Source organism: Hylobates moloch, unplaced genomic scaffold (assembly GCF_009828535.3).
Source record: "Hylobates moloch isolate HMO894 unplaced genomic scaffold, HMol_V3 SCAFFOLD_9, whole genome shotgun sequence".
Classification (NCBI taxonomy): domain Eukaryota; kingdom Metazoa; phylum Chordata; class Mammalia; order Primates; family Hylobatidae; genus Hylobates; species Hylobates moloch.
This window is the reverse complement of record NW_026652284.1, coordinates 95,724,545-95,739,960: the sequence shown is the minus strand read 5'-3', so window position 1 is coordinate 95,739,960 and position 15,416 is coordinate 95,724,545. Positions and strand designations below refer to the sequence as shown.

General features: G+C 34.3%; 1 protein-coding gene across 3 annotated transcripts in view; it reads left to right on the top strand.

The window, feature by feature from the left end:
- The window catches only part of TRPS1 (transcriptional repressor GATA binding 1), a 260,696-nt gene that overhangs the window by 67,364 nt on the left and 177,916 nt on the right, over positions 1–15,416 (top strand). The window lies entirely within an intron of this gene.

The window sequence follows — 15,416 nt, the reverse complement described above, 5'->3', positions numbered from 1 at the left end:
ATGTGGGATGTTTGTGTTTTCCTTCTGCTTTCACTCTATTCTCTTTATAAACATTAACTTTCCCAGTTAATCTTTTATAATATCTGGATATAAGTATTGGATATGTATCTTTATTTCATGTATGCATTCATTCTTTAATTAATTAGTTTAAAAAATCCTACTGTACCAGGCATTGAATATACAAGACATAGTCAGTGCCCTCAGGGAACTTACAGTTTAGTAGGGAAGATGAGACACTTAGATGATTACAAGAGTAATAAGTGTCATAAAAGATGAAGTACAAGGCAGTGTGTTTGAATATAATGATAACATAACCTAATACGGTAGATTAGGAAATTACTTCCTTGGGAAGGAGCATTTAAACTGAGACTTGGTTATAAATAGGAATTAGTTCAGCAAAACGTTGGTGGTACCCTGCGTTTAGGTATTATTTAGTGCTCATTGGGTACTTTCTCATTATTACGCCTTTCAGCATCAAAGTAGAAAGCTTTACTTACCATACCAATATCCTAGTCTAAAAATCTATTCATTTCAATTTCTACATCCCACGATATTAAATAGTTTCTTCCACTCCTTTTAAAAGTTTTGTGTTAGTGCAAGTGTGTGTATGTTTTTTCAGTCACCAGTAATGAAGCCGTTCATGTCTGACAATAGGCTAATAATGTTAGATGTTAATTTGAAGGGCAAGCCAATGTTCACAGTGAATCAAAATGTTCAGAAAACACTTACTTGAGATTTACACTGTTTAATTTATAAGGTCAGCCCTGGGAAAGACACAGTCCTGCAATCAAATATGTGTTCACACTTGCAATGAGTGTTTCTGGCTCCTCTGATGTTAGCTGCATGTTAATTTATTTCTGAGGCTCGCAGACATCAGCTGCTTCCTGAGCTTTACTAGCGTGGATATGTGCGTATGTGCACATTGTGCATGTACATTTGCTGAGTGATGTAAAAATCAGATAGTCCATTCTTTTTTTGAAAAGGACAAGGACAACTATTTTTTTTTTTTAGAAATCTTCATGATTTTCTTTAATCATGAGGAAACACCCAGAACACACACACATCTTGGACCTGCATACCACGTAAGTGCACACACACACACACACACACATGCACAGACGCTCATTCTGATACATCTAGCTACCAGCACAGTTGGACAAGTGGTTTTTCTATTGATGCAGCTGAGGCATTGCTTGAGAATGTCTGGGAAAACAGGGTTTTCACATACTTTAGGTAAACCAAATAATCCCCCAAGAAATAAAATATGAATAAAACTATTACTGAATAATGTCAGAATTTAGTTAATATTCAGTGATGAAAGAAGCTCTAGAGAAAAGAGAACTATTCTTTTCTTGTTCACCACTGTATCTGCACGATTTAACACAGTGGCATGATGCCTAATGGGAGTTCAGTGAATATCTTTATGTAAATGAGATCCCTGTGAGTTTTTGACTTCACAGTAGTTATGAATAAGCTGAGATTTCCAAGGTGAGTTACATTTTAATGCTTTACTATTATATGGTCTTGGAACCCTTCTGAGGACCTAGGCTTCCATACCAAATGACAGCTTTCTGTTCATTTCGACTTTAAGTCAACTTCTCAGCATTTTATTAGCTAAAAATTGAAATAGCACTTGTCCATAGGCCATTAAAATATTCTTGCACTTATGTTTAAATCCTGATATAGTTTGGCTGACCAGGGATCCTTTAAGGTGCTGAGTAGTTTATCTCTAATCTGTTTCTGAGTTCTTATAGAGATGTTTGAAATTGGAGCCTTACAATTTCAGAAGTCACAGCTTAGATGTAGAAAAGATAAAGAAATTCTACTGAACGCTGAACAGTAATAGCGGCCCCAGAGATGTGAAAGGACATAGTCACGTGGATGTTTAGAACTTGATCTGCTATCAAAGCATTTTCCAAAAATGCCTCACTTTTAGGATAGAATAAGAGGACAGGTTTACCTTATCACATAGTATTTTTATAATTAAATTTGTTTACTCCAATTATTCATGTTGGGAAACTTCTGCCATAATTCTGTGTTATTTCTGTGAAATATTCTAGGCTTTTGAGTGCTTTATATAGAAGACTTAACGTCTTCTATAGCCATTAGCATAAGCCATGTACTGTACAATATGTGAAATCATTTAACTATAAAATGACTATAGCTGAGAAGCAGCAGAGTTGATCTAGAGCTCTGAGTGAAAAACCTCAGTATCGATTCCGTTGCATGGGTGTTTAAGAACTAAGTTAAACTTGGTGGAACTGCAAACATGATCTAGTCAGCAACAGGGATTTGGTCCATTCTCTTAATGTTTAGTATTTACCTATAATACCCCTAACTCAGATTATAACTGGGTTATTGTATTCCACCCATGAATGGTTTTCTCACTGCATTTCTTTTATTATTTATCATTTAATTCAACTGCATACCTGCTCTCTATTAACTGCTGCTTTTCTTATCAAAATTTTCAGTGTTATAACTTAGGTTTTTGGCATGAGTAGGAGGATTACTTCCCCACAAGACAACTATACTAGATAAAACATATTTTGTAATGCATTGCCAGACTTCTACAAAGTAAGAAAAATTTTTGGAGCCTTTGTTCTCCCTTTCATTAAGAGTGCACTAAACACAGAGTAGGGAGAAGTGAAGGGTAAGCTTGGAATGTGAGGTTACACTGAGGGCAAATGCCAATGTCGCTGTTGCATTTGATCAGAAGACTAAGCCTGGAGTTACTCATAGAGAGAAGGGGTTGAATCTGAGTTTTGCTTTAAGCTTAGATCTTGAAGGTGGCTAGGATTTTTACATTAGTTCTCCCTCTGACTTCTGGCATAATTAAACACAAGTTTGTCTATAGAAAAGTACTCCAAATTTTACCTCCAAGATATTGATGGATGCAGATAAATCTTACATGAGCTCACTATTACGAAAATTCACCATATGGACAGGAAAATAAGCCATCATATGTGAAATCAGTAGAAAACAAAAATAATAGATGTATATACCCAGTCACTTCAGATACAGGAGTTTTCAGTTATAAAATACTAATAAGCATTCAAAGATATGAAAGTTACAATTAAAAAATGATCAAGCAACATGAGACTATATGAACAGGCACTTCTCAAAAGAAGATATTTATGCAGCCAATAAACATATGAAAAAAGTTCATCATCACTGATCGTTAGAGAAATGCAAGTCAAAAACACAATGAGATACCGTTTCACGCCAGTTAGAATGGAGATCATTAAAAAGTCAGGAAACAGATGCTGGCGAGGATGTGGAGAAATAGGAACACTTTTACACTGTTGGTGGGAGTGTAAAGTAGTTCAACCATCGTGGAAGACTGTGTGATGATTCCTGAAGGATCTAGAACCAGAAATACCATTTGACCCAGCCATCCCATTACTGGGTATATACCCAAAGGATTATAAATCATTCTACTATAAAGACACATGCACACGTATGTTTATAGTACCACTGTTCACAATAGCAAAGACTTGGAACCAACCCAAATGTCCACCAAGGATAGATTGGATAAAGAAAATGTGGCACATATACACCACGGAATACTATGCAGCCCTAAAAAATGAGTTCATGTCCTTTGCAGGGACATGGATGGAGCCGGAAACCATCATTCTCAGCAAACTAACACGGGAACAGAAAACCAAGCACCACATGTTCTCACTTATAAGTGGGAGTTGAACAATGAGAACACATGGACACAGAGAGGGGGAACATCACACACTGGGGCTTGTTGGAGAGTCGGGGGCAAGGGGAAGGAGAGCATTAGGACGAATACCTAATGCATGTGGGGCTTAAAACCTAGATGACAGGTTGATAGGTCCTGCAAACCACCATGGCACATGTATACCTATGTAACAAACCTGCAAGGTCTGCACATGTACCCCAAAACTTAAAGTTAAAAAAAAGTAAGATCACCAAAAAATTAACAAATAACATAGTTTTAATTGAGAAATATAACTCTTGAAACTTAAAACATATGGATTGATTAAACTACATATTAGACAATTAAAGAGAGCAAATGAATTAATCAAAATGAGGCATTAGAATATTTAAGAGAGAGCAAGGAGATACAAAATATCAAAGACGTTTAGTAAGATATGGAATATAATGAGCTGTTGTAACATACATCTAATCAAAGTCCCAGAAGAAAGAAAATATACAGAATAGAGAGTAGGTAATCAGTATTTGAGCAGAAAATGGTAAAAGATTTTCTAGAACCAATGAAAGACATAAATACTTAGATGCAAAGAAGCGAAGCATACACTAAGCAGGATGATGTATACGAATAAGTTCAGTTACACACACATTGTAGCAAAAGTGAGAATGCCAAGGCAGAGACATCCTTAAAAACAGCTGTAGACTAACAAGAAATCGACTACTCAGAAAAGACAGTTGACAGACTTTTTATTAGCAACAATGGAACCTGGAGGAAGGAGGAATATTATTCAGAGTTTTGAAAAAACATCAAATAGTCAACCTTGTATTGTCTGCCCATCAAAGCTATCTCCTAAGAGTAAGAGCAAAGCAAAGACATTTTCTGGTAAGTGAAGACCAGGGAACCATCTGAGCAAATCTAAACAAACATTACCTGTCTCGTTTATGCAGTTAAAAAAGGAATGGACTAGGCGGGGCACAGTGGCTCACACCTGAAATCCCAGCATGTGGGAGGCCAAGGCTTGAACCCAGAAGTTTGAGATCAGCCTGGGCAGCATACCAAGATCTCGTCTCTAAAAAAAATAAAAAATAAAAAGATAAAAAAATGATCTGAATATAGTGGTGATTACCTGTGGTCCCAGGTACTCAGGCGCTGAGATGGGAGGATCACTTAAGCCCAGGAGGTCGAGGCTGCATTAAGCCATGATCATGCCGCTGGCCTGGGCCACAAAGACTAAGGTATTGCGTCATGCTACTATGTAAGTTTGAAGGGAAAATGACTAGAATGAAGGTATTCTAAGACACCTGAATTGTTGGGAGTTAGCGAGCTAGGACTTTGTTATACATACTTGGAAAAATTTAAGGATAACTAATAAAGAATAGGAAATGAATGCATAACTTCCAAAACTATGGAGGAGAAAAAATGGAATAATGAAATAAAGAACACCCATAAAATTCAATCAGCTTTTTAAAAAATGGTGAGAAAATATGTGGGAAGCGTTAGACATATAGACATTTTAAAGTAAAATCTATAAAAATTGTAGATATCAAAAGTCTTAATGTGTGTCTATTAAACTTTTCCACTGAAAAGATATCAGATGATATTTAAAAAAATTATAACTGTATCCTGCATACTGTGTATACACCTGAAACATAAGTCTCTGGATGTTCAAAAGAAAAGAATAGACTTAGTTATACCAGCAAATATAAACTAAAGGAAAATCGAGGTATCTTTATTAATCTCATACAATTTTAAGAATTTATTACAAATAGCCTATGGAGGAAAGAAAGGATCATTGCATAATAAGAGGTTTAACTTCTTCAGAACATAGAATGGTTCTAAATACATAACACATAAATACAAATAAGTAAAGCAAAAAGTGATAGAGGAACTACAGGGAAAACATGACACACCACAATCACAATGATAAAGTTTTAAGAAAACTCCTTAAAAGTTAAGCACAAAAAAGTTTTCAAAATTGAAAAGATTTGAACAACAAATTATCAAACCTGATTTGATAAAAATATACAGATTCTGTACAAATTAGAGAATGTACATGCTTTTAAAGCACATATAGAGCAGTTATAAAAATTGAGACATATTAAGCCAAAAAAATTAAATTTCAAAAAACAGTATCTCCTAGAACATATCCTTTGACTCTGTGCAATGAAATTAGACCTCCATAACAAAAAGTTAAGGATCAATAAAGTTATACAGGGCCAATCATAACCAAACAAAAAAAAACGAGATCCCTTTATTAATCTCAGAAAACATAGATTTTACGATAAAACACCTTATAAGGGATAGAAATGGTCGGAACATACTACTTTGGAAGGCAAATTTGGCAAAATTTGGCAATATCAGATGTTCGTATTCCCAGTGACTACGTAATTTAACTTTTCAGAAGACCTTTTGCATGGGTTTGCTAGGAAATGTGCAAAAATGTTCATAATTGCATTTTTTTGAAAGAACAAAACAAAGTCCAAAATAAAAACAGGAAAAAACTCTGATTGTCTTTCCAAAAAAGATTAATTTATTTGTAGAATTTTCAAGCAGTAGAATGTTTTACAGTAGTGAATTTAATAAGTGACAAGTGACTACAACATAAATGATCCTTAGAATAATTTTGACTGAATAAAAACATGATAAAGACAAGTCACAGTGGGATAGTGTTTTATATAAATTCAAAAGATAAAACTATAAATTTTCATGTTATATGTTTATGATATACATATGAATATCATATGCATGCACATATATGCATGTGTGCATGCATGGATAAATACATCTGAAATATACATATAGACATGTATGTATACATATGATATATGCACATAGATATATGTATATATGTATGCATACATGTAAGTATATATGTATATGATGCTCATGTATATCGTCTACGTATACTCTACTGTACCATAAATAGTACTTTCTTTATCATATGTGATCATATCTATATCTATCCATATAGAATCTCTTCCTCTCTACACACACATAGATCTCGATTCAGTTATGTAAAATCACATTCTGTGATTCTGAAATCGCTTCAGGTTTTAATTTGTTTGCGAACTTAGATGTAAATGAATATGTGTGTGTATTTATTTGTATGTCACTAACATACAGTGTACAACTTTAAAATAAAAAATGAGGCATCAATTCTCATCATTGCCCATGTCGAGTAAATATATGAATGAATGATCAATCTCATTATTAAATAACTTACTATTAAAGAACTACTACAGACTCAGTAATATAATTATTGTCTAGTACAAATATTAAAATGTTCATTGTTGGCTAAAATATGGAAAACTACACACATATTTTGGTAGTGTATGCGATGACAAGACTGTGCGTTAGGAGATTTACGAATGCATTTTAAAATTTTTAAACAGTGCTTGCAACTTCCAGACATAAAATAGGTAAACTCAGACTGAAAGAGTTGACATTGGTTGCAGTAGGTGGTCAAATTAATTTAGCTCCTGCTCAATCTCTATCTTACATTTAAATTTGTATATGTTATGTGTCATATTTTTAAAAATAATACCTAATAAATCAGTTGCTTATAATACCTTGAAATAGACATTATAGTTCCATTAGAAAATACCCACTGTGAGACAAAAAGTTACCCAGGATATTATAGTTCACCAAACAAACAAACAAACAAATAAAACCTCACAAAGCCGTTACCTTTATTTGTATACATTATTTATTAGAAATTTCAGAACTAATGCTTCTGAATACTATGCAAGAACAGTTATCAAATCTTGGAATAAGATACATTTTAGCCACAGTTTCAATTCCATTGACATTTGTATAAATAATTTCCTATTCCTTATTTACTTTCTATTTTATTGAAAGACTTTCTATATGAACGTTTTGTAGGGAATGTTTACCTTTTGAAAGGGAATTCTAAGTTTGATTTTTAAGATAGGTGTTAGTAGTGTTTTTTCTGCCACTCGAAGATGTGAGCACCTCATCCCATCTCCCCAAAAGCCGGTTACTATTACTGAGCAAATCCTAATCAGATTATTTCAACTTAAAAATGCAAGATGAGTAAACAACATAATTATTTTCATCCGGAATTTCAATTTTTCTTGGATTATGTTCTGTAGACTATTTCTCCTCTTTTAACTAGTTTACAGTTCTCAAGGATTGACCTAATAATCCATCTGTAATTCTGTTTTTGTCTTTGTTCCTGCTACTCTCTTCTTGTTTTTCATTTTATCATTTTACAGTGGCAGTAATGCCACATGCCACTCGTTGTAGACATTTATAGCAACAATGCATATATTACAAAAATGACTAACTTTATTAGATTTCAGACCTACTTGAACTACATTTAAATTTAAGTATTTGAATCACCTCCCTTTTCCCCACTTCTGTGATAATTTATCCGTAGTCGTTTGATTCTGTAATAACCAAAAAAAACCTCTGAAAGTCTAATCAATTAGTATTTATGATTTATTCATTTACTTTGATGCTTCATTTAGTCATTGAAGTATAAAAACTGTGGTTAAAATTATTCATTGTCTTTAAGATTTAAAAAAATTTATTGAAAGTAATATACTGTTATTTAGTAAAAAAGAGCTCTTCAGGTGATGACATAAATCTCAAGTTAACATTTAAGAGAAAAAAACAAGGCATCCCTCAGAGCTGTACTTCACATACACTGTAGGTTGGTTTATTATAAAAATAAAAATATTAACAGAGCATAGTAAAGGAGTAGCATCTTTTAGCTGATTTTTTTCTAGAAGCATTCCTCAATGCTTTATGATTTATGAAAATAATTCATAATATTCTCTACTAATGAATGAAATACTACTATTGTGAATAAAGACTATTGTGCATTGAAACATGGAAGGATAAAAAAACATGATTTTTTATAGCACATGAAAATTCTATAAAGTAGAATAAGGAATAACAATTATTTTTTTCACAGAGGTTCTAAGTCACTTGAATTAAATACAAATTTGATCTTTTTAGGCAATTTGATGTCGTTTGTCTAGAGAGAAAGCATGATTTAGTTCTGTAATCAAAATTTCTTTGACTTGCCTCCACATTCTCAGATATTGTATAGGACACAGTGAGATTTTATAAAACTATGTCCCAAATATTTTATGCAGCATACACTAACATATTCATTTATTATCTGAAATTTAAATTTAACTGAGCATTCTGTGTTTTATGTGATGACCTTATGCTTATGCTAAGGAGGTCTATAAAATGACATCTTTTTTTCTCAGATAATATGAAGAAAGTGTTTGCTATCAGTGTGGCAGGAGGATATAGCATTTAGATTAATACAAAGCATGTATTTGTAAAAAATTTGAAATTAGTTTGGCTTAATGTACCCAGAGGTTTTAGGAGTTTTTAACTAATGAAGAGTTTATTCATAGGATCACTCAAAATATGCCATCTGCAAAAATCTGTGTACATCTTAATATTTCTGTCTGCTTTGTGACCCTACATATTAAATCCAGCATCTTGAACATCCAGAGCTGTGATTGTCCATTTCTTTGTTATTACGCAGATACTTGCTGTCAATCTGGATGTTTTGTGATGAGAGGAATCAATACATGTGTGAGCTTTGGTCTCGACCTTAGGGTAATTACATATACCTGTAAAGTGAGGCATATATAATTTTAATCAAATACCATCTGTGATTAAAAAAAATTGAAGAGGAATACAAGGATTTAGAGTAACGAAGAAGATACTAGATTAATTCTTGGATTGAATCATTTGGGAAGTCTTTATGGATGAGGGGGTGGTTAAGTTGGGTCTTGAGAAATAGAGGAAAAATTTCCTGAATGTCTTTGAAGTTTTCATGTTAATGCTGATGAAAAGAAAGTGCATTTAGTAGGTTGGAGGAGAGTCCAAATTAATGTACTTTCACAATGACTAAACTTTTATTCTTGAGAAAAGTTTCCTTTTACTGGGGTTTATTATAAGCTAGTCTTATTATTTGGAAGTGTGACATTATATTGAAGATCTTGTCAGTTATTATTGTGAGAATGATACACGTCAGAGAATATGCTCAAATCTTTTAGGTACTAATTCCTGAACAATCATTGCTTTAACTATCAAATAACGTACATGAAACAGTAACCATAGACAAGAGCAAAAGCATTCTATTTTGCCTTCAATATTTTTATGCTAATTAACTCTTCTGTGCTTCTGCTTCTTTATCTGCAAAGTGGGGTGGAAATGTATACTTTGTGTTATTGCTTCGGGCAATATATGTAAATGATCTAGTACTAAAGAATATTTAAAGACAATCTCCAAACAGTGATAAAGAAAAAATGAATTGGGATTATTCCTGACAATTTTGTGCTTGTAGTTTATTTTATAAAGCTGTGAACGTTGAGTTAGAAGGTATATGTGACTTAAGAATAATAACAATGTTGCTATTCATAAAAAATTCATCTTGGACCTGAGTATGGTGGTGCAGGCCTCTAATCCCAGCTACTCAGGAGGCTGAGGTGGGAGAATCCCTTGAGCCCAGGAGTTCAAGGCCAGCCTGGGCAACATAGTGAGACCTCATCTCTTAAAAAAAAAAATTCATTTGGGAATGTTCTAAAAGTGCTGAGTACATGCAGGTATATTAACAGTACACTCCCAGCCAACACACTTGTTGTGAGTTATTTATGACCATAGCTGCATGCTTCTTGCTACTCAAGGTGTGGTCTGGGAAACAACAGCATTAGCATCATCTAAGAGCTTGTAAGAAATACAGAGTATTATCAGAATCTGGGAAAATTTGAAATAAAAGAAGAAATACAGAATATTAGATCCTACCCTAGTCTTCCAGCATCAGAATATGAATTTGAATGAAATCCCCAGGTGATTTTTACACAGTAGTTTGAGAAGCACTGGTCTAGATCTTAGTATAGGTTATTGAAAAGTTTATATTGCTCCAGGCTTTTGACAGTAGTGTTGTCTTTTTAATATGTTTCCTGTCATTCATTTAGGACTGATAATACAAGGAGAAAGGAGTTGTTCAAATCTCAAGAGCACTTTGTAGCAAATTGCCTTTTCTGCTTCACCTAGTGGTGTTCAATAGCCTGAAAGATTGAGCAGTTTAACAGTTTACTGCTTAAATGCCAAGCTTTACCCTTTTTTCATTAATAGTAGTAAGACCCAGAGTCTCAAGATTCTGAATAACAATAATAGTAAGATCATTACCTGTATTTTATTAAAGCTTTGGGAGTTAGGAGATGTCTTGTGAGTTTACTCATTTAAGTTGTTTAGAGCCATTATGTAGCTAGTAATACAGTTTATGGGTACTGGTCCCTGTGTTGGCGTCATTTGAGGACTTTGTTAAACATTTAGATTCTCAGATTACGCCCGGGATATTGTGGTTCAGTGGGATAAGAAAGACTTGGAATCTCTATTGCTGAGAAAGAAACTCTTTGGGTGCAATGCTGCCCAGCCTGTTTTGCAAACCATTGCTGTAGCCAGTTTCTTTTTTCTCTGTTAGAAGACCTTTTCCATCCCCTGTGTTTTCATTTGGCATATCGTCAGTAGTTTACATTTATATAAAATTAGAAAGGTAGGCAGTGGAAAGCAGAAAAATATAACATTGTTCTGGGAGTTTGAAGCCCTGTGTTCTTGACTTGATATAGATGAAATGGGCAAGGCACTCTTTCTCCATTTTACTATCTGTGAAATGGGCCGTATACTTCAGTGGAACGTGAGAACCTGTAGACATGAGTGCTTTGAACTTTCAAAAGAAGTGTGAATTAAGCTTGTTTTTACAACCTTGTTGTAATATCCTTCCTGTTAAAATGTGTTTTCCTTTTCGACATAAAACCTGGTTCTCACGGAAAACTTACCCCTGCACTTTCTGTTTCCTTTGTACTTTATTCCTATCCCCACTCTTCTCTGTGTTCCTACAGCTCTCCAGCACCTGTACCATGGGCGGTTTTGCCTAGGTCGGTTGGTTCACGAGGTCCTCTCCGGGCTGATGAGAGCAGCTCCTGCTGAGACATGCCAGGAGTCAGGGAGTTTTCCTTTGGGACAGGAACTTCAAACTAGAAAACCTAGAAGACTCAGACACCTTGACTCAGGGTGTGATACCCTGTGATGAACTCATGTTTTGGGCAGGGACCTAGGACCTTGTATATTTGAGAGGAAGTACTAGTTAAATAATAGGTGAAGATTATGTAACTTCAATATCTATTGATTCTGCAATCTAGAAATATTCTTAAGTGACCCCTATTCCTTCGTCTTTCTTCAGAATCAGTAGATATTGAAGGAACATAATCTTAATTACTTAGCTATATTCCTAGATATGCCATGTTCTAAACAACTTTAATGAATACATTCATAAAACATCCTTACCTCCCAAGGTTTTAATAAAACACAGGTAATGCCCTTACTGTCTTTGTTATTTAGAATTTGAAGATACTGGCTCTGACTGCTATTAATGAAAAAAGAGTAAAGCTTGACAATTAAGCAGTAAAAGGCTAAACTGCTCATTCTTTCATGTCATTGAACGCCGCTAGATGAAGCAGAAAAGCATAGAATATATTCTACTGGGCCATGTCCTAAAGCAAAGGATCTTCTAGGACATAAGCTTGATTTTAAAAATGTTTTTTTTCGTCATGGTTGAGGTACATGGGGGAATGGCAATGAATGATAGATGCCACAGCACCAGTTTGTAAGTTTAAACTCTTGCAGAAACAGTACAGAATGTGGATTCACAGAGAACAGAGCGGCTTTATTTAATTTTAGGATTTATACTGATTAACTCTCATTTATTTACTTAATATGCACAAGAACCCTATCAAGAGACAACTTTATTTTCATTTTGCAGATGAGGAAACTGAGACAGGTCCAGTAAATTATTCAAAGTTACTTACATTGTAGAATACAGAGCCAAAGTTTGAAGCTTAAGCATTCTCCTTAAGAGTCTACACTCTTACATGTGGTTGGTCGTTTCACCAGTAAGAACTGAGAGTCTACCGTTTGAAAATAATTTTGCTTTGTGGTCCACAAGAATTTTGTATTTCTTTTCATATATGTTGATCCCTTCTCCTTCTTGTCACCCTGGTATTTACAGTCTTGATATCTTGAAACAGAATCACTATGATTCTTTGGCATTTTATCACTGGAGTTACCAGTTTTGGTAGAAGTGTCAGTGGTAATTTGTAGTTTTAATTTATAGGCATGGATCTCTTTAGAGATTTCAAGCAGAGATCCCACCATGTCAAGGAACCACAAATATGCTAAAGTGGACAGTGAGTCCATTATAACCATCTTGGGGTGAAAATCAATCATGGTTTGCTAAGTGCTTTCAGAAGTTGTTGTTGTTGTTTTAATTTCCATGACTCAATATATTGTGTAGAATATATTCAGTAGGGTAATTTTGGATTTATGTGTTTATCTCCCATTAGGTTAAACTAGAATGTGTGTGGTTTTTTTGTTGTTGTTATTTTGTTTTGTTTGAGATGGAGTCTCGCTGTGTCGCCCAGGTTGGAGCACAGTGTCGTGATCTTGGCTCACTGCAACCTCTGCCTCCCAGGTTCAAGTAATTCTCCTGCCTCAGCCTCCTGAGTAACTGCGATTACAGGCTCCTGCCACCACACCCAGCTAATTTTTGTATTTTTATTAGAGATGGGGTTTCACCATGTTGGTCAGGCTGGTCTTGAACTTCTGACCTCAGGTAATCTGCCTGCCTCTGCTTCCCAGGGTGCTCAGATTACAGGCGTGAGCCACCAGGCCCTACCTAGAATGTGTTTTTGATAAGAAGCTTTTGTAGATGAGATCCACAGAGGTTCTAGGTCCTAGGTTTTAGGTATTGTCTATTGTCTTTTGTATTCTTAGTCCTGTTTTTGAATTTTCTGGCCTTGACATTGGTGGCAAGATTATTCCTCTTGTTCATAATCATCTTCACATTAAAGGTTAGGCTATTTCCACTTGAGGAAATTAATTTTACTATTGTGCTTTTATGGTCAATTCATCCTCCCATTATTTGTCATTTGTTGTATATTTCTTTACTACTTAAACAATGAAAAAAATAGGAAAAAGATTGGAAACAATCTTCTGTAAAAAGTAAATATCCATATTTACTCAACAAAATGTAAGCTCTTGTGTGCTACATTAAGCACGCTCAACAAATACTTGAGATTTTGTTTCATGTTTTATACCTGTGAATTTTCCTTCCATAAAATAGGAACATTCTTTTGGAATTTCAGCCATCAGACATGTCTTATAAAGGAATGCAGTTATCAGTGAACATTACAGCCCCAGAGTAATTAAAACATGCATTTGAGCACCTACTACCCAGCTGATTGCCTTCCTTTACCTTTGAAGAGATCCCCTCTCCCTACCATGACCTACAAAGCTCTAGATAACCCTTCAAGCTTGTCAATTGACATTCTTCCTCTCATTTATTCCTCTAAAACCACAATGTCCTCTTTTCAGTGTCTCAGACTAGCTAGAATGTGGCTTCCTTTCCCCTTCCTCATCCTCCAAGGATAGCTTTTTTTCACCCTTTGATTTCATATATCTCCCTCAGAAAGTCCTTCCTGATTACCTATGCAGCCCTTAATACCAATTACTGTCCATTTCATTCTTAGCATCTGTCACTCTTTGTACTTACAGACTTAAAGTCACGTGAAACTCCCTGTCTAGTCATTCCTGACTAGACTCTAAGCAGCAGGTAGGCAAAGACTATATATCTTTTATTCACCAATGTGTACCCAATGCCTGGCAAAGAAATATTTTGATGATTATCTAAAATTACATATATGAGTACATAACTTACAGTATCTTACAGCTTTAAGTAATAATAGCTCACAAAATTTATTTTGTTACTTTAATTTGGTAATTCATAGCAAGTTATATCAGGGAAGTAGAAAGTGTTTCCCTGATATTTATTTAGACAGCCATACACAGCTTTTATAGTTAAATAAAATATGCCTTATTCCACATCACTTGTGTATCTTTCGGGTATGCTTTTTACAGTGCAATACTTCTGTTCTTCTTTGTTAATCAAATATTTGTCCTAATGTAGCAGTTACTGTTCTCTCTTTAACAGCAGAAGATGGTAGGGAATTTGATAATAAAATCATCTTGTTTTATGCCATTTAAAAATAAAACACACACACTCTTTTAATGAATGTATTTGTAAAACCTCTATTATGGTGTTTGACACTCAACAGACACTCAATTTCTTGAATGTGTTTATGTTCTCATAGATGGATAGAATTTGTTTAGAGAAAAATCATAAATACATCTTATTTTCTAGAGTTTACAGATCAGTGAGCAATATTTAATTCACTAAATGGATTTAAATTTGATGATGGAAAAGAACATTTTATTTCTTTTTTAAAATCATTTAATAATTTGATAATGATTTATTATTTTATATTTAAATTTAGTTCCTTTTAATATATGGAAAAGCTGTACAAAGCATTTCAGCATTAGAAATTGAAGCATATCTATGGGGGGAAAATCCTCAATTTAGTTTAAACAACAGAAAGTGAAAAGGGCATTTGAAATCAGGTGTGAAAACTTAAGAATACTGACTTAAATGATATAATTAATGATTATCCATCAGGGTAAAATGCATCTATCAAGGCAAAATGAACAGAGTGGGGCATTTAATAGTAATGCAAACTAACCAGTTTTAATGCTAATCACCTGGAATATATGCGCACAAGCACAAGCAGCGTGCGGTGCGTGCGTGCATGATGTGTGTTTGTGTGTCTGTGTGTGTCTGTGTTATACCTAT